Genomic DNA, 20440 nt, shown 5'->3' with positions numbered 1-20440 from the left:
AAGGACCATCTAGTCCAAACCCCCACAATACAGGAATCTCTTGTCCAAAGTGGGACTCGAACCCACAACCCGGAGATGAAGAGTCTCCTGCTCTATTGACTGGGATATCCAGCCACAGTGCAATCAGTATGCATGGGTTGCCTCTAAGGACATGACATGCAAGTTTGAAAAAAAGCTGCGTGAGCTTGAGAAGGTCCCTTACACCAGGTCCAACCTAGCTCAGTTTGAGGGCATCTCTCCATGGATATTGACAGAGGACTTCCCCACTCATGATATGAGTGATTCGAACCTGAGACCTCTTGCATGCAAACCAGGTGTTTTACCACTAAGCTACATGCACCTCCTTGCCCGAGATCCTTCTGAAATATCTTGAATGCCTCTTGAGCTTTTCTTTCAGCGTGGATTAAATTGTTTCCCTGCTCAGTTTTCTTATAAAATTCCATTTTCTGCCCACTAATTGTATTTCCACCCCCTCACTCCCCACCTTGGTTTCATGTTAAGTTGTCCCCCTTCCCCAAGTGCTGCCTATTAGCCTGCCTTCCTCAATTTTTTTTGAAACTGCTAATCTCACGGTTTCTGCGGCTCCCGCCCAGCGTACTCTCCCTGTCTTAATTTTGTTTAGACTTCGATTTTAGACTTCGATTTCTTGTCTTTCATCTCCTTTATATATATATATTTCGACCCTCCCTCCCACTTTCAACTTTCATCCTTCTCCCAGGGAAGGCGCTTGTACCTCTTTGCTTTTAGTGAAACTCATTTGCATTCTTGAGACTCATTGTTTATGGCAGAGGACTAGTAATTTCTGAATAAAACGTTCCCTTTTCTCTCTCTCCCGACACCTCGCGCCCTCCGAAGGCTTTGCTCAAATTTTTCTCTGTTTGCACAAAGAAATCGCAAAGAATAAAGAGCGGTACTAGATTTTATTTATCTTATTTTCAAAAGGGTAAGGAGGGTGAGAAGCGGTCTTCCGCCTCAATCAATGTGCTGGAAGCTTTGTCACTGGGAAAGTAGGAATGCAATAACTCTCAGTCCGCCTGCTCCCCAAATGATTTGATAGGGGTGGGAGCAATGCAGGAATATTTCCCCCCAGTTTTGGCTTCCGTGTTTTCATCCTGAGTTTGGGTTTGGAGAGTGGTAAAATTTGGGGTAATTGATGTAACCGCGTCTTTCCCTATTTTGAAGTCAATACAGTGGTACCTCGGCTTACATACGCTTCAGGTTACAGACTCCGCTAACCCAGAAATAGTACCTCAGGTTAAGAACTTTGTTTAGGGTGGGAACAGAAATCGTGCTCTGGCGGTGCGGCGGCAGAAGGAGGCTCCATTAGCTAAAGTGGTGCTTCAGTTTAAGAACAGTTTCAGGTTAAGAACAGACCTCCGGAACGAATTAAGTACTTAACCCGTGGTACCACTGTAGTTGTTGACTTTTATCCTCCACTGTATTTGGCCTCATATTTGGCAAGTTTGCAATGTGTGTATGGAAAAAGTGGAGTTATTACTATATTGTTGTTGTTGTTTAGTCGTGTCCGGCTCTTCGTGACCCCATGGACCAGAGCACGCCAGGCACTCCTGCCTTCCACTGCCTCCCGCAGTTTGGTCAAACTCATGCTGATAGCTTCGAGAACACTGTCCAACCATCTCGTCCTCTGTCGTCCCCTTCTCCTTGTGCCCTCCATCTTTCCCAACATCAGGGTGTTTTCCAGGGAGTCTTCTCTTCTCACGAGGTGGCCAAAGTATTGGAGCCTCAGCTTCAGGATCTGTCCTTCCAGTGAGCACTCAGGGCTGATTTCCTTCAGAATGGATAGGTCTGATCTTCTTGCAGTCCATGGGACTCTCAAGAGTCTCCTCCAGCACCATAATTCAAAAGCATCCATTCCTCGGCGATCAGCCTTCTTTATGGTCCAGCTTTCACTTCCATACATCACTACTGGGAAAACCATAGCTTTAACTATACGGACCTTGGTCGGCAAGGTGATGTCTCAGCCGCTCTCTGACAAAGGGATTGGGCTGGTATATAGTAATATAATACAGTGGTACCTCGGGTTACAAACCTTTCAGGTTACATACACTTCAGGTTACAGACTCTGCTAACCCAGAAATATTACCTCAGGTTAAGAACTTTGCTTCAGGATGAGAACAGAAATCGTGCTCCGGCGGCGCGGCAGCAGCAGGAAGGCCCCATTAGCTAAAGTGGTGCTTCAGGTTAAGAACAGTTTCAGGTTAAATACGGATCTCCCGAACAAATTAAGTACTTAACCTGAGGTACCACTGTATATTACCGTATACCAGCCCAATCTCTTTGTCAGAGAGCGGCTGCGTGCTTCTCAGCCCTTTCCAGTTCCTCCTCACCAGGGGAATTTAGAGGAGCAGAATGCAATTACCGGTGTTGAATTGTAGGCAATCGTTGATCAATAGGTATTTTCCTTATAATCAGTCAGATTCTCTTGTTTGCCTTAGTCTTGTGTGGCTCAGTCAGCGACAGGCTCCGGTACGGGGCAATCAAATTGCAATCTTGCGAACTCCACTGTCTGTGCCACTTGCTGTCCGTGCTGTTGGGTTATCAAGTATTTTGGAGAAAGAAGTGCCAACTTTAACATCTTCAAGTGCCTAAGGTGAGAAAAGATGTGTTTTGCTGGGCTGATTCATACCATAGTTGCTCGTTTGCAAGCATGATGCAGAGGTGCATGTTTCTGAATGTACAGCAGTTGTGCTTCTGGCGTTAGTGATTTCTGGCACATGGCCACGAGCCTGCTTGAGAGGCACACTTCCTCTTACAGTCATACCTCGGGTTACAGATGCTTCAGGTTGCGTTTTTTCGAATTACGGACTGCCGAAACATGGAAGTACCAGAATGGGTTACTTCTGGGTTGTGGCGGTCGCGCATGCGCAGAAGCACTAAATTGCACTTTGCGCATGCGCAGAAGCGCTGAATCGCAATCTACATGTGCGCAGACGCGCCACTGCGGGTTGCGGACGTGCATCCTGCACGGATCACATTCGCAACCCAAGCATCCACTGTAGTTGGATATTTTCTGGTGTGGAATGTACCTGTATGAATAAAATGGACATTCCTGCTGCTCTAAAAGTACAGATTCATACGTGTGGCAGAGTGGCCACGTTTGCACAGCACAATAAACCAGGGTTACTGGCTAACCATGGTTTTCTGGTTATGAGCAAACATACAGGCAGTGTTAGAAACTGGGATAGAAAAGCTAGGAGCCAAATGGCTCCTGAGACCTGGGTTGTGGGTGCCAAAACAGAATGTCTAGTCGCCAGTTTTTGGGGGAAGTCGGCAAAACACTTTTTATTTATTATTTTGATAAGCATGAACTAACACACAATTAACATAAGTGACAAATTGTTCATATCACATTTTAAACAGAATTTGTTAATACATGTTTAATTTGGTGTTTACTATAAAAAAAATTGGTACCATACAGTCATACCTCATGTTACGTCCGCTTCATGTTACGTTCTTTCAGGATACGTCCCACGGCGACCCGGAAGTACTGGAAAGGGTTATATTCCACCCGTTATATTTTTATCTGTGCAATCAAAACAAATTTCAGAAACGAAAAAGTTGCATTGGAAAATACGGGTTTCGGGTCAACTAGGCATTCCGTTTTGGCGACTGTAACCCTGGTTTAAGGAGCCATCCAGCACCTAGCTTATATATCTGAGCTTCTAACACTGCCTGTGGCGAGCCTGCAAGAAGGACTCAAGCATAAGAACACTCCCTGCTCCTGAAGTTTGCAGCAACTTGTAACAGAACCTTAAAGTCGGCTGGGGTTGGCAACCTGTGTAGCAGCTTCAGGAAAGGTGTTACATGTGTGTGAATGGAAAATAAAAAAATTCCTTCCAGTAGCACCTTAGAGACCAACTAAGTTTGTTATTGGTATGAGCTTTTGTGGTATCTGCATGCACATGAAAGCTCATACCAATAACAAACTTAGTTGGGCTCTAAGGTGCTACTGGAAGGAATTTTTTTATTTTGTTTTGACTAGGCAGACCAACACGGCTACCTACCTGTGTGTGAATGGGTCAAAGAACCATAGAATTGTAGAACTGGAAGGGGACCGGAGGGTCATCTAGGCCAACCCTCGGCAATCTTTTTGCCCAGCGTGGGGTTGGAACCCACGACCCTAAGATTAAGAGCCTTGTGCTCTGCCAACTGAGCTATTCTGCAGTAAGTAGCCCAGCTGTGGCATTCTGCCCAGGTTGCCGTTCCCAAACCAAATCGACAAGGGCAGCTTCACACAGAGGACCAGTTGTGTTGAATGATCTGTGGCTTCTCATGTAAGAGCACTAGATTGAGAGAAACACTTTCTCTGGGAGGAAAAGTGGCCTTTGGTCCTGCCGGGCACAAGCTTGAGCGGTCAAGTGATAACTTGCGCAATCTGGTTTCAGATCATTTGGAGACTCCGTTCAGCTGTTATCGACCTTCCATTCAGCCCAAACTCCTGAGTTTAGTGCAGAAATAAGGGAGGTGAGATGGTGTTGTCTGTTGTATTACGATGACACAGCTGGGTGAATCGCTAGAAGATGAAACTCTCAAAGTTTGACCAGCGCTTGCTACCGAGAGAACATTGTTTCTTCAGCTGCAATGAGCCTTGAAATACCAATTGCCTAGTAAAATGAAATAAAGAGGTAGAATTCGTATCGTAGACAAAATAAGAAACACTTGAACGCGGGCTCCTTTTTAAATAAGATTTGTGAAGAGGATTTGCGTCTTGATCAAACATTTATACAGAGTGTTCATTAACTGCTTCTTATTGAAAGAATGCCGGGTGGGGTACGAAAGCACGGATAAAAAGTAATCCTGCCCCCCTCCGCAGCATATTAATGTAATTTAAAACCAGCAAATAACTTTTAACAAAGTGCAAGAAGACAAAAGCAAATTAAAAATGCCCCCAAAAATCCTTAAAGCAGGCATGCCCAAAGTCTGTTATGGGGGCCTAATCCGGCCCTCTGGCTGGTTTTATCCAGCCCCTGTGACAGTTTATTTATTGGGGTTAAATCTCAAAAAAAGCTCAAGAAGTTCAATCCTAAAGAAAGCTCAACAACCTTGGCCGGCCCTCACGTATGTTCACGTCATCAAATCTGGCCCTCTTTAGGAAAAGTTTAGGCACCCCTGCCTTAAAGTGAAAAATCGGGCAAACAACTAAGGGCAGTATTCAACTAATTTATTGCATTAGTAGGGCGAGTACTAACACTAGTGCAAGAGGATTCCCCCCCTCCAAAGAATCATGGGAACTGTAGTTTCCCCCTCACGGAGCTACAGTTCCCAGCACCCTTTACAAACTGCAGTTCCCAGGATTCTTTGCAGGGAAGCTACACACTTTAAATGTGTGGGTGCAGCTGTGGGTTGCTAATCTGGAGCAACAGCTAGAAGACTGCTGTTTCCTTCGTTCTGGCAAGGCCAGCCCTAACAGTGGGTCGAATGAGGCGCCTCAGGCGGCGAATGCAGGAGGGGAGAAGCACAGGTGAGGGCTTGGTGTGTATGTGTCACATAGCTTGCCCCGTGCCCCACAAGCAGAAGGTGTTGTCTTGCCGCCAGTGTTGAAGTACGGTCCAGCTGTCCGTCCGGTTTGCTCCAGATAGTTGGGCGTTGGTATATTTCGCCTCAAGTATCAAAATGCCTTGGACCAGCCTTGTTCTGTTTAGCTGGAGCTGCCCTTTTGGGAAGGGATCGCAGCTCTGTGGGACAAAGCACACGGTTTGCACGTGGAATGGGTTGTGGGCACCCCCAAAAAAATACCCATTCTGCAGAAGGAGAAGCTGGCGGTGCTCAGAAGCCTTTCCCCCAAACAGGCAACGCATCTATTACACCACACTTGAAAACAGATGAAACAGACCCAAAAAGCAAGCAGCATCCCTTAAAACAGGCAACCTTCCCAAAAAATAAAAAATGCAGTTGTAGAAAAATGAGAGGGGCAGACAGAACCGGAGGGTGCCATGGCGTTTTGTTTTGCAAGTGGGATTTATGGACCTTAACCCACCCCACCCCCCGATGCTGGTGGCTGTTTTTTTTGCTGAAAAGCACCTTAATTTAGAACGCTGGCTCCCTGCGTCGGAAAACCTCATCAGTATACACTGGGCAACTGAAATCGCCACAGGAGCCTGGGATAAGCCTGTCCTCCTTTAACTCCAGAACAGTGCCCATGATTAATATTTATGCGGAATGCTTTCATGTTTCCACAGCAAAATTGTCTTTCTATCAAAGGAAGTGGTGACTTTTCCCTGTTGAATCTGGGGTGTGTGTTGGGGGGGGGGACAGGGGGGTGGAGAAGGGATGAGATCCTTTTTTATATATATAAAAAAAGGTTTTCTGTATCTGAGACAGACATCAAGCCAGGGAGAGGGAAAACACACACATACCAGGCTTTTCTCTAATTTGGTGTTTCATTTTGTGAAATTGCCTATGCGGAGAAAAATAAAGCATTTACATGTATATGAACCAATGTTCACCAGCTCTTGGAAGGATGCCAGCACTCCCCGGGCCCCAAGAATGCTCTACGCTGAATGAGTAATAATCTACTGTTGTCAGTCCTGATTTATGGAGGGCTAGGCGAGAGCAAGTGTTTGCCGTCTCAAGTCGTCCCGCGCTCGGCGCGTCATCTCTGCAGTGCTGGCTTTCAAAAGTACGAACTGGAAAAGACCCGGATATGCTTCTGTGGAGCCAAGAGGTAGTTACGGGGAACTGATTTCACATGTGCATGTAACGCAACAAGGTGTAGCTGTGCATGCAAATTGCCGCTTGCTTGGAACAGCCTCGCGCCTTTTATTTGTGTTATTTCGCGTGCTTTGTGGGTACGGGTGTTTTTTTGAGCAGGGGAGAGCGGCAGCCGTCAGGCTCGCGGGATCTTACCTGAGCCAGTTGTGGAAAAGACATGCGCTCAGCATCAAAGAACCCGGAGCCCAGGAATTCCTTTTGAGGACCAGAACTGAACTCGCAGTCCTTTCTACACAAAAACCTTCCTCGCCAGAGCTTTCTCCATCTCGGCTGAATAATTGGAGGAAGTGCTCTTGTTCTCGTTGCGAAGCAGTTTGGAATCAGGTCCTTGCCAGCCTACTTCAAATCGCCCAGAGTTCCTAACCTACCTTCTGTTTTAAAATGTGTTCTGAAAGCCGTGAGTCATAGCCTGTGATAGTCATGATATTCAAAATCTGCCTGTTGTAGCTATTTTAACACATTCGGGATATCACTTGTGGATATTTATTGAGTAATAAGCTGACAGGTGTCATGACTCGCCCTTAGAAATAAGTTCTGTTGGAATTTTAATTGTTTCCTTTGTTTATAATATCTCCTTTTTTTGTTGTTCAGCCCCCAAAAGTCCCTCTGTTGTCTTTCAATTATAAACATAGATAAACACACACACACACACACACACACACACACACGGCATTATGATAGAGCCATTTAATACACACTCAGAAGGAGAACAGAAATTTGATTCAGATCAAATGCCTGGCAGAATAGTAAAAGGTAAAGGTAAAGGGACCCCTGACCACTAGGTCCAGTAGTGACCGACTCCGGGGTTGCGGCGCTCATCTCGCTTTATTGGCCAAGGGAGCCGGCGTACAGCTTTCAGGTCATGTGGCCAGCATGACTAAGCCACTTCTCACGAACCAGAGCAGCGCACAGAAACGCCGTTTACCTTCCCGCCGGAGCGGTACCTATTTATCTACTTGCACTTTGACGTGCTTTCGAACTGCTAGGTTGGCAGGAGCAGGGACCGAGCAACAGGAGCTCACCCCATCGTGGGGATTCGAACCGCCGACCTTCTGATCGGCAAGCCCTAGGCTCTGTGGTTTAACCCACAGCGCCACCCGTGTCCCGGCAGAATAGTAAACCTGCCCAAAAACCATCAAGGCTGAAGCTAGCTGGATCTTGCGAGGAAGGGAGTTGAACCATCTTGGGTCTCACAACAGAACACGCCCTGTTCTGAGTCCCAGCCCACTGTGCCTCTGAAGGCAACAATAAAAGTCTCAAATGCAGAATGCAGTGGGTTGTTGTTGTTGTTGTTGTTGTTTAGTTGTTTAGTCGTGTCTAGCGCTTTGTGACCCTATGGACCAGAGCCCGCCAGGCACTCCTGTCTTCCACTGCCACTTCCAGTTTGGTCAATCTCATGCTGGTCGCTTTGAGAACACTGTCCAACCATCTCATCCTCTGTCATCTCCTTCTCCTTGTGCCCTCCATCTTTCCCAACATCAGGGTCTTTTCCAGGGAGTCTTCTCTTCTCATGAGGTGGCCAAAGTATTGGAGCCTCAGCTTCAGGATCTGTCCTTCCAGTGAGCACTCAGGGCTGATTTCCTTCAGAATGGAGAGGTTTGATCTTCTTGCAGTCCATGGGACTCTCAAGAGTCTTCTCCAGCACCATAATTCAAAAGCATCCATTCTTCGGCGACCAGCCTTCTTGATGGTCCAGCTCTCACTTCCATACATCCCTACTGGGAAAACTGCAGTGGGTAGGAAAGCTCACATGAAGGAGAAGTGGTCCTTTAGATATCCTGGTGCCAAGCCGTTTAGGGATTTGTGGATAGTAACCAGTTCTTGGAAATGAACTGAAAACCAGTGGTGTGTTGAACAAAACTGGATCAATACACTTCAGCCAGTGCTGTTTTTCAAGAAAAAACAGGTGCAGGAACCCACTGTGAAGTTGTTGCAGTAAGACTGCGGGCGAATTGGGGCAGACCTTGAACAGATGCCGGTTTGACAACAGCCATGTTCACCGCCTAGCTGGTTTGGAAGTCGCCCCTGATTCTTGTGAAGGCCAAATCAATGCATCCCCGACTCTCTCATTCTCTTAGATTGGGCGGATGGCATGGGCAGCTCGGAATAGCCATTGCGCCAGTGCGCACACATGCAACAGCAGAGGCCTGGCTAGAAAGCTTCAGGCCCACCGCCGCTACACAGGAGACGGGTGGAAGAAAAGGAAATATGAATTGGCCCTGTCCTGTAGCTTGGAAAGGAGCAGCCAGGAGCGAAGTGGAGTCCTTGACCTTGAAAAAGTGTAGACTCACACACACTGCCCGTTTTGACTGGAGTGTTCGTTTTGGGCTTCTCAGAAGTACGTAAAGGCAAGAAGCGGACGGGGGAAGCACTTGCTTGCAATGGCACCCACCAGTGAGGTGCCGTGACTGCGTTCTGGTGCGCTCTGGCTGAAAAAAAACACTGGCTGCAGCGCCTGAACATAGCCCTGTGACTGAGCGCATGCTATAGTAATCTAATCTGGGTGTGACCTGGAAATGATGAAAGTCTTAAGTGTTAGCTGCGGGATAATTTTGATCAGGTGAAATATTGGCACACTGACTTTTGCTTGCTTTTCCACTTCAGTAGAGGAACCAGCTGTAGCCAACTAAATAACAACAACAACAACAATAATAATTTATACCCTGCCCATCTGGCTGGGCTTCCCCGGCCACTCTGGGCGGCTTCCAACAAAATATTAAAATACAGTAATGCATCAAACATTAATAGCTTCCCTAAACAGGGCTGCCTTCAGATGTCTTCTAAAAGTCTGGTAGTTGTTCTTCTTTTTGACATCTGGTGGGAGGGCGTTCCCCAGGGCGGGTGCCACTACCGAGAAGGCCCTCTGCCTGGTTCCCTGTAACTTGGCTTCTCGCAGTGAGGGAACCGCCAGAAGGCCCTCAGAGCTGGACCTCAATGTCCGGGCAGAACGAAGGGGGTGGAGACGCTCCTTCAGATATACTGGACCGAGGCCGTGTCCAGCGTGTTGTTGGAGAGAGATCACAAATGATGGGTGGAATGTTGTTGTTGTTGTTGTTGTTGTTGTTACACTCATCACCCTTTCCAAATACATTTGCTGTGCAAGAACCTATTGATTTGGATTTTTTAATTTTATTTTTTTAGAAGGCATATTGGTACTCCCACCTGGGTGACGATTGCAGCCATTTCAGATAACCGCACTATCTAAAAGCAGCTTACTTTTTAGCACGTTGCCACAGAGAGCCAGATCAGAAACGTGCGTGTGTGATGCGGAAGATCTATTGCATTTTAAAAAAGGAGGAGAAAGGCAGCCTCATTTCCATACACGAAGCCAATTGGATGGAGCTGTTCTGATGCCTCTTCCCTATCAAGCACAGGATTCCACCTGGAAATTCCAATCCTGGCAACAGATTCCCTCAGCAACCAACTATCCGTAGCTCAGTCTTTTTTGCACCAGAGAACAGCATCCGTTAAGAGTCTCTTCATTCAAATTCAGGATAAATCAGTCGCGCAGGCCTCATGTTCGCTGTAGGTCAGTCTATATATCTGCCTTTAAATATATCATTGTATTTGGCAGGGTTTGAGGTGTTCCATGTGCCAGGTAGCTCGAGCCCTTGACACAAGCACCCGAGGAACTAAAAATATTATTTCCCTTCACCTCGATATATAACCGGTTTGCAAGGCAAGGTTGAGGGAGAGTTCTATATCTGGCACAGCAGTTGAAGCCGCAAAGCTTTTGGAAGACACACTAGCCCAAGGAAGATGTTTCCTGTCAGCCTTGGCTTAGCCTTTGAAGCGCTGGGGATTTATAGCAGAGAAGAAGCTCTTAATAAATGCGCCCTTGTTTTTCCTTATAATGAGGATTGTGCCGGAATAGAAACAAGAAAAATCGCCGCAGGCCATGAAGTGATTCAAGTGTGACGCTGTGAGAAAGCAGAACAGAAATCCTTTGGTCAGCTGTGGGAAACTTTGTCCCTCTGGATATTTGCTGAACTACAACTCCCACCATGCCTGGCAAGCATAGCCAATGGCCAGGGATGATGGGAACTGTAGTTCAGCAAAACAAAGGTCCCCCGTGCCTTCCTTAAAGGTTAAGAGGCCTGGAAAGTGTATTGTTGCATTCCAGGAATGATGTGGAACCAACTATGTGCTCCTCCAAAGCTGCATTAGTGCAGGGTTTGCCAGACTTGTGTTATCAGCTGCTTTTGGACTACAAGTCCCATCATCCCTAGCTAGCAGGACCAGGGATGATGGGAATTGTAGTCCAAACACACTTTTAATGGCCTTAACATACACATGCAAGATATGCCTTAGGTTTGGAGTAGCCGACAGGGTTCCTTCCAGAGGCTCCGAGCTAGAACTCCCACCACCCTCTACCAGCGGGAGTTGTAGTCCGAAACCCCTGGCGGACAACCAGGTTGGCAAAAGCTGGCTCAATATCTGTGAGCCGAGGAGCCGTTGCTGCACAGCCAGTGGGAGGTAATTTTCTTTCATTGGTACAACGACAGGGCGGACGGAAGAATGAGCTGCGGGATTTTGTTCCAAGCCTCCTGTTGTTCTTATTAAAGGGCAATTATGTCTCTGCCTTACCTGTCTATACCAGGCAGAGTCCTGCTGCTTGCTTATTTTTTCTTCTTCTGAGAAAAAGGAATGAATTTCAGCAAAGGGGATTCGGTTTCAGTTTTGGGGTTTTTTTTGTTGTTTTTTGTTCTATGCTGTCTTTATGTGTAGGATTAAGAGAGACTGGCAGGGATTTGATTGGCCACCTCCCCCTTTTTTCCTCTCCCAGTGGCCCCCCCCATCTGTTCTGGGCTGGAGGATCCCCCAAACCTCTGGAGCAGATTTGTGGGGCAGGGGGCAAGGGGAGAAGAGAGTAAGAAAGAAAATCTTGTTGCACAGGTGGAGGTCTGTATACCTGTTGACATGGTTGGAAACACTCCAGCCAGTTTTAAAGCATTGGCATGTCTCCAGCGCTGTATGTGTGGAGTTTCACTTGCATGGCGGGGCTCCCTCTCCTCTCCCTGCAGGCCCCCAAAATCTACTTTTCAGGGTCCCCATACCCTCTGGAGCAGATTTTGAGGGGTTTGCAGAGGGGGCGGCTGCAAGGGAGAGAAGGGGGCAGTTCTGATGCTCAAGCGGAACGACAGCACTGGGTACCACCCACTGCTGCTCATATAAAAAGTAAAGGTAAAGGGACCCCTGACCATTAGGTCCAGTCGTGGCCGACTCTGGGGTTGCGGCGCTCATCTCGCTTTATTGGCCGAGGGAGCCGGCGTGCAGCTTCCGGGTCATGTGGCCAGCATGACTACGCCACTTCTGGCGAACCAGAGCAGTGCACGGAAATGCCGTTTACCTTCCCGCCGGAGCGGTACCTATTTATCTACTTGCACTTTGACGTGCTTTTGAACTGCTAGGATGGCAGGAGCCAGGGACCGAGCAATGGGAGCTCACCCCGTTGCGGGGATTCGAACCGCCGACCTTCGGATCGGCAAGCCCTAGGCTCTGTGGTTTAACCCACAGCGCCACCCACATCCCTCGCTCATATAATAATAGTGACAATAACAATAACAGTAGTATTTATACCCCACCCATCTGGCTGGGTTTCCCCAACCACTCTGGGCGGCTTCGAGCCCGTATAATAAAATGTCAAACCCAGAGACCCAGCTCTCTTTCCCGGGTTAGTGATGCTTAGAGCCAAGCTACACATGATGTATCTGAAGCAGGCATAGGCAAACTCCAGCCCTCCAGATGTTTGGGACTACAAACAGGACCAGTGGTCAGGGATGATGGGAATTGTGGTCCCAAACATCTGGAGGGCCGGAGTTTGCCAATGCCTGATCTAAAGCTGGGCTTCCCAAACTTTTATCTCCAGCTGCTTTTGGACTACAACTCCCATCTAGCTAGCAAGGCCAGGGATGATGGGACTTGTAGTCCAAAAACAGCTGGAGACCCAAGTTTGGGAAATCCTGATCTAAGGTAATAATAATAATAATTATTATTATTTATACCCCGCCCTCCCCAGCCAAGGCTGGGCTCAGGGCAGCTAACAAGCAATAATAAAAACAAGTTGAATGAATACAACTTAAAAACAAGATTAAAATACAACATTAATATATTGAAACATTAAAATATTAAAATGCAGCCTCATCACAGGAGGAGAAAGAAAAAAGAAAGAGGGGGAGGGAATCAAATTGGCTCCAAGCCAAAGGCCAGGCGGAACAACTCTGTCTTACAGGCCCTGCGGAAAGACATCAGATCCTGCAGGGCCCTGGTATCATGAGGCAGAGCGTTCCACCAGGCCGGAGCCAGTGTTGAGAAGGCCCTGACTCTGGTTGAAGCTAATCTAACATCCTTAGGGCCCGGGACCACTAGGGTGTTGCTATTTATGGACCTTGAGGCTCTCCGTGGGGCATACCGGGAGAGGTGGTCCTGTAGGTACGAGGGTCCTAGGCCGTGTGATATATATGCAACCTAAGGTGTGATATATATGCAACCTGCTCTGTCTGTCTGTCTAATAATGTGTGGAACTGGTAATTAACAGAATCCAACAGGTGTGGAAGGGGAAATTTAAGCCCCTGCCCTGCACACCTGCTCTGATCCCATTTATTATCAGCATCCTTACCAGCCGATGCAATAATAGGCATTTATAAAAACGAAACAAAAAACACCTATTTGCAGCCTTTGAAGTTGCATTACTTTCCTGCTGATAAATTGGCTGCTTAATTTGCTTTAGAACCAAACAAACACTTTTATTAGGTCCTTTCCACGCAGGCTCGGGGCAGGGGAGAAAGATGAGCTTCACCTCTTCCTCCTTAATAAAGCTAAACCCCAACATCTCCCCTGCCAATCTGACAAGCTGGAAGAGACTAATCAAACAAGCTTTCCTTCCAGTCGGGAAGCTCCCTGCGGGCAGCTGCCTAGGCATCGCTTGGTAATTAGGGCTGAATTCCTCCGTCTGCTCACAGAGGAAACTCCTATCCAGGGGAATCTAACCAACCATTCTTCTTGTTCAGTTCTGCTCTCACTGGCCTGTTACGTGTGGAGCAGGAATCAGGTGGCCTGAATTTCTGCTCCAGTCTCCAAAGTCCTTCTCCATAGATGGTGCTGAGCTGTCCTTGGCGTGAGTGCATGGGAAATAAACCTTGAATTAATAAGGGTGAGATTCTCCTCCATTGTGTACAGTGTTCGAAATTAGACAGGCGTGTTTTGCAACTGGCGCAGGTCCAATTGTGACTGTGGAGATCTCTGGATGTTATGTATCTCCACCTGGCTGGTCCCTCCAGCTTTCTTAAGCAGGTAAGCAGAAGAACTTAATCATTGCATTTATCTCTCACCTTTTTCTCCAAGGAATCCATGGTTCACCCCCCCCCCAGTTAATCCTTACAACGGCCCTGTGAGGTAGGTTAAGAGCAGGCATAGGCAACCTCAGCCCTCCAGATATTTTGGGACTACAACTCCCATGATCCCTAGCTAACAGGACCAGTGGTCAGGGATGATGGGAATTGTAGTCTTAAAACATCTGTAGGGCCGGGGTTGCCTATGCCTGGTTAAGAGGCTGCGACTGGCTCCAAGGTCACCCAGGGAGCTTCCTGATTGAGTGGGGATTCGAACCCTGATCTCCCAGGTCTATAGTATAAATTAAGTAGGTAAATAAAGCAAAACGTCACATAGAGAAAGAGCTGAAATATTTTCCTTGAAGCTTGGAATTGGTTTTATTCTGGATCGTTTTATTTGATGTTTGAATGTGTTGTAGACCACCTTGAAACTTTTTCTTTAAAATACAAAGAGGCATAGAAATGAAATGAATAATAAAAATAGAATTAATAAACCTCACTGATTTATTTATTTTTATTTTAAAAAGGTGCGTAGACATTCTGTTTTGGCGACCGCAACCTAGGTTTAAGGTGCCATTTGGTGACTAACTTATATATCTGAGTTTCTAACACTGTGCAGTGTACCCTTTTCCCTTGGCATGTGAGCAGAGAGAGCGATTTCAGAAACCAATATCATCAAGGAGGTTGGGAACATCTTCCCCATAAGGCAGGGATGGGGAGCCTGTGACCTTCCAGATGTTTTGGACAATTTGAGTTGCCAGTTAGGTACCAGGCTAAGTTCAAGGTGCTGGTTTTGGTACACAATTTGGGACTAGGATACCTGAAATGTTGTCTCACCCCTTTTATACCTAATCAGTCATTGTGCTCTTGTTGTTATTGTTTAGTTGTTTAGTTGTGTCTGACTCTTCGTGACCCCATGGACCAGAGCACGCCAGGCACTCCTGTCTTCCACTGCCTCTCGCAGTTTGGTCAAACTCATGCTGGTCGCTTCGAGAACACTGTCCAACCATCTCTTCCTCTCGTCCCCTTCTCCTTGTGCCCTCCATCTTTCCCAACATCAGGGTCTTTTCCAGGGAGTCTTCTCTTCTCATGAGGTGGCCAAAGTATTGGAGCCTCAGCTTCAGGATCTGTCCTTCCAGTGAGCACTCAGGACTGATTTCCTTCAGAATGGATAGGTCTGATCTTCTTGCAGTCCATGGGACTCTCAAGAGTCTCCTCCAGCACCAGAATTCAAAAGCATCAATTATTCGGCGATGAGCCTTTTTTATGGTCCAGCTCTCACTTCCATACATCACTACTGGGGAAACCATAGCTTTAACTATATGGAAATTTGTTGGCAAGGTGATGTCTCTGCTTTTTAACAGGTGCCCTTGTACCCGGAATTGGGCCTCTAGTATTGTGGTATCCATCTACCCTTTGCAATTCCCTCTCCTTGAAGATCAGACAGACATAGTCTTGGTTGTGTTTTCACCGTTGACTGCAGAGCTCTCTCTTCCAACCAGCTTTTATGAGTTGACCTCTTTCCCAGACTGCATCTGTATTAGAATTGCTTTGAAGAGGTTTTTACAGTTGTTTTATCACTTGTTGCCTGCTACCCTGGGCTCCTTTGGGAGGGAGGGCGTCTCATAAATGCAATAAATACATGACTCAACTCCTCATCATTCAAGACCTGGCTGGGGCTGGCGGGTGGTGGACTCAAACTTCATCTAGAGAGCAACAGGTTAGTTCCTTTTGGCTGTAAGGAAAGGCTCTTCTAGTGCATTTTTCACGGGGAAGCCTTCAAGCTTGCAAACTCTGTGCCCTGCGGTTTGCAGTGGTGCAATCCAGGAGCGGTTTCACCAACCTGTGCAATTGGTTTGGATAAAATAATTAGCTTGGGGCAGTCACGCAACCCACCCCACAAAAAATAGATGGTCGTCTAAGTTGGCTCTCTTGAGTCCAACTCTTTTCGTGCTACCTGGATTAAATCGGCAGTGGGCAGTTTCTTAAAGTGTGCATCTGTTGGGCGGAATTTATGTAGAAGAGGTTTTTGGGAGTTTGGGGTGGTGTGCAGGAAGAGAAAGGCAGGGCAGGGGAGAATGTGGGCAGCCCAAGAGCTCTTTTGCTGGCTCTCTTGGCCTAAAGTCCTGGGGCTTGTTTTCGTACTGCTTTTCTTCCGTGCCAGAATCCCCTTTGGTTTTGTGGTTTTAGAATTAACAGCCCGTTTCTGCTGTGGGCCTGGTCCTGCCAAGTCCGGAGCCTGAAAGGGAATAGTTGTGCCAGGATTTTAATGACCAACTGAGATCAGAATCAAAAGCGCCGATGGTTCTTTATCTGTGCTTTCCCCCTTTTTTGCAAAACCATGAAGGCAAATGAGGCCAACAAATTCCTTGCACAGATGCTGCATTGCATAGGATGAAAGAACTGGTATAGCTGTGAAAGTGTGTGTGTTTGTGTGCATTTTTGCAGATATGTGGAACCAGATGGGCATTTTTGTCTAGGATGTTTGTTCCCTTATCTCCAATGCCCATTTCCATCAAGTGCGTTATCCAGATCTCCAGCTATGTGCTACAGTTTGCATGCATGCCTTGCCTGCTTCCATAAATGCTGTTGGGACAACAGTTGTCTTTGTTCGGGTGAGGAGGAAGCTGCTGGGCCAGCAGCTTGCTCATGAGTAGCCCAACCAATAATCAGCTCAGCCCAGCTGGTTTGCAAGTGGATAAGGATGGAGCTGATGAGAGGCTGCAGGCTTTCAAATTCCTCCTAGTGGCTTATAAAACCTCAGAGAGAATCAGGAACATAAGGAGCTGCCCTATAGGGAGTCAGACCACTGGTACGTTGTGTAGTACCTACGGGACTGCCTCTCCTGGTATGCCCCGCAGTGGACCTTAAAGTCCACAAATGACAACATTTTGGAGGTCCCAATTCGCAAGGTGGTTAGATTGGTCGCAACTAGGGCCAGGGCCTTTTCAGTACTGGCCCCAACTTGGTGGAATGCTCTGTCACAAGAGACTAGGGCCCTGTGGGACTTGACATCTTTCCGCAGGGCCTGCAAGACAGAGCTGTTACACCTGGCCTTTGGTTTGGACTCAGTCTGACCCTTATGTTTCCCTCCCCTTATGGTTTTGATCTATGGGCTACTAGTAAAATGAGGCTGCATGTTAAATTGCATTTTAACCTGTATTTTAAATTGGGTCGTCCCCCCCGCCGCCGCCCAATTACGTTTTTACTGTAATTTTACTGGTGTAAGCTGTCCTGAGCCTGGCTCTGGCCGGGGAGGGTGGGGTGTAAATAAAATGTATTATTATTATTATTATTATTATTAGTAGCTCAGTTGGTAGAGCATGGGACTCTTAATCTCGGGGTTATGAGTTTGAGCCCCATGTTGGGCAAAAGATTCCTGAGCTCTGACCCCTGCCTAGCAGATATTGGTCAAGTACAGATGATTGTGTAATTATTTGGCAAGTCACACTATTCTCCTCATTTTATGCAGACAAATACTTTTAAATGATGGCATGTCTCTTCCACACACACCCCTTTTTTCTGTCAGGAAGGGGTTTAAGTGTCTTTTGTTAAGTGCAGTGGTTTGGTGGTATTTTGGTGGTTGATCATCGTCCCCCCCCCCCTTACTTTTGAGACACTGAGTGAATTTGAGCAAATAAATGCACCATCGAGACAAATTGCTCTGTTTTCAAAAAAATCCTTCACAGTTGTTGTAGATTTTAAACTGGGAAGCACTGAACAAACACGCGATCCCCAGTTGTGTTTGCATCGTGTAGTGGGTGTCAACGTGACGCCTTGCAATTTAGACTTAATCATCACAGGTCGATAGCAAAGTGCAAATGGTTTTCCTTTCCTTTGCAGACCCCCCTTTAAAGCACACCTTCCCTCCCCCCTTAAATGCATAGGGTTTTGTGGGGTATATAGGAAAGGAAAATGTTTAAAAGCAAAGCTTAAACCTGCCCTCAATGATATCTGCATCCCCCTGCCTGCTGTCCATGAAGCCGCGCGGTTTTAATTTGGCGCAAAATTGCACCAAAACCTAAAAAAGTATAGATTGTCAGGCTTCCGCGTTCTAACGACTTCAGAGCATCACATTTAGGAATTTCCAGTAGAAGTGGCTCAGTCTCCAAGGGAACAAACAATATCCATTCTCATTTAGACTTCCCTCGTGGCTGCTCTGCACCTGTTTTTCTACATAGAAGTGGCATTTGTGTAGAAACTGCGCACATCATTAGCACATGACTTACGCATCATTCCCCCTTTAGAAGAGCAGAGTGGCTTGTTGCGAAGTAACATGCTTTTAGGATCGTTGCCCTGATTTTTGAACAGGTGTCTTGCGTGTGAATGTGCAGAGTGGGAGAACTGGGATGGGGACAGATAGGCCAAAGAGGGTTTTTTTGAACACACAGGGGGATGCTTTTTGGGGAAAAAAAATGCTCCCCCCCCCCAATTTATTAAAGGGTCCCCCAAAACCCACAGGGGTCGAGGACTGTGCAGGTCGTGACTGTAGAGATCTATGCGTGCACCAGGTGTGCTGGGATTTGGGTGGAACGGTGAGCAATTGCTTGCATCCTAGCCTGGGTCCAGAACAGAGGGAAGGCATGTTATTATTTTTCTGTATAGGCGCCTAGGGCTTGCCGATCGAAAGGTCGGCCGTTCGAATCCCCGCGGCGGGGTGCGCTCCCGTTGCTCGGTCCCAGCGCCTGCCAACCTAGCAGTTCGAAAGCACCCCCGGGTGCAAGTAGATAAATAGGGACCGCTTACTGGCGGGAAGGTAAACGGCGTTTCCGTGTGCGGCTCTGGCTCGCCAGAGCAGTGATGGCCACGTGACCCGGAAGTGTCTCCGGACAGCACTGGCCCCCGGCCTCTTGAGTGAGATGGGCGCACAACCCCAGAGTCTGGCAAGACTGGCCCGTACGGGCAGGGGTACCTTTACCTTTTATAGGCCCATTGGTCTGCCAGTTCCTGCCCCAAGGAGCTTACAATTTAAAAGTCGTCGTAGGGCAACAACAGTAGTGGTAGACTCCCCTCCCTTGCAGGATTTTAAGCAGAAGTTGGATGACGCACCTGTCCTGTACGATTTCTGCATTGGACTTGGGTAAAGATTTGGTGGTGAATGTGTTTCACACACTTAGGCTTGTGCAAGGTTATTTCAGTGCGTTCATCAGAATGCATAGGAACACCAGGAAGCTGCACTATACGGAGTCAATCTAGCTAAATATTGTTTGCACTGACTGGTAGCAGCAATCCTGAAATTTCAGACAAAGGTGTCTTTTCCAACCATACCTGGGGACACCAGGGATTGGAACCTGCATATTTTGCGAGTAAGCCATGTCATAACCTTTTGCACAAGTGCTGTATCACAGAGACGATATCCGTGTTGAATTACAGTCAGGCATCCCTAAGATTTGTGGGGGGGGGGATAATTAAAAAAACAAACTGCAATATGACAACAGTGCTTTGAACCAATGCACACACTATGCGTTTCAAATAAAACATATTTGCAGATTGCATTGCATTGCAGAGCAGAAAAGGAATGATGGTGAAAGAAAGCTTCGCAGAAAGCTCCACAAATAAATTCCCAGTTGGAACGGAGAGTTCCTTTTTTCTCTGAAAGGTATCACAGAGCTGCAAGCTCGCAAGGTAAATCTATTTCACAAATTCAACGGTGCAGCTCAATTTTAGCCATCTCCTTAGATCTTTTAAGGAGTCTGAAAGGTCTTTTTAATGTTCTACTTGCCAATTCTAGTCTGGCAGTCTCCAAGCCCATGCCAATGTCGTCTTTCCGACAAGCGTTTCAGACCTCGTAGCAGCATCACCACCGAATTCAGAATGAGCCACGAGGGCTATGCTCCCCCTCAGCTGTTGAAGTCAGTACAGTGGTACCTTGGGTTACAGACGCTTCAGGTTACAGACCCCGCTAACCCAGAAATAGTGCTTCAGGTTAAGAACTTTGCTTCAGGATGAGAACAGAAATCGTGCTCTGGTGGTGCAGCAGCAGCGGGAGGCCCCATTAGCTAAAGTGGTGCTTCAGGTTAAGAACAGTTTCAGGTTAAGAACGGACCTCCGGAACGAATTAAGTTCTTAACCCGAGGTACCACTGTATGCATCTGAATGCCAGTGGCTTGGAACTGCAAATTTTAGCTGAGATCCCTGCATTGCACGGGGTTGGGCTGGATGACTCTTGGGGTCCCTTTCAACTCTACAATTCTATGGTTTTATGAAAGTCCTGGTTTTGGGCTTCCCAGAGGCATCTTTCTGGCCACTGTGAGCGCAGGATGCTGGACCAGATAGGCCACTGGGCTGATCCACCAGTCTCTTCTTGGTTCACAGCTTGGGGAGGTGGGGGCTCCTTGATCCAATTTGGTGACTAGAAGCCCAAATGACCTCTGTGT

The sequence above is a fragment of the Podarcis muralis genome, chromosome 4 (assembly GCF_964188315.1).
Source record: "Podarcis muralis chromosome 4, rPodMur119.hap1.1, whole genome shotgun sequence".
Classification (NCBI taxonomy): Eukaryota; Metazoa; Chordata; class Lepidosauria; order Squamata; family Lacertidae; genus Podarcis; species Podarcis muralis.
Note: the sequence above shows the minus strand (reverse complement) of the source record.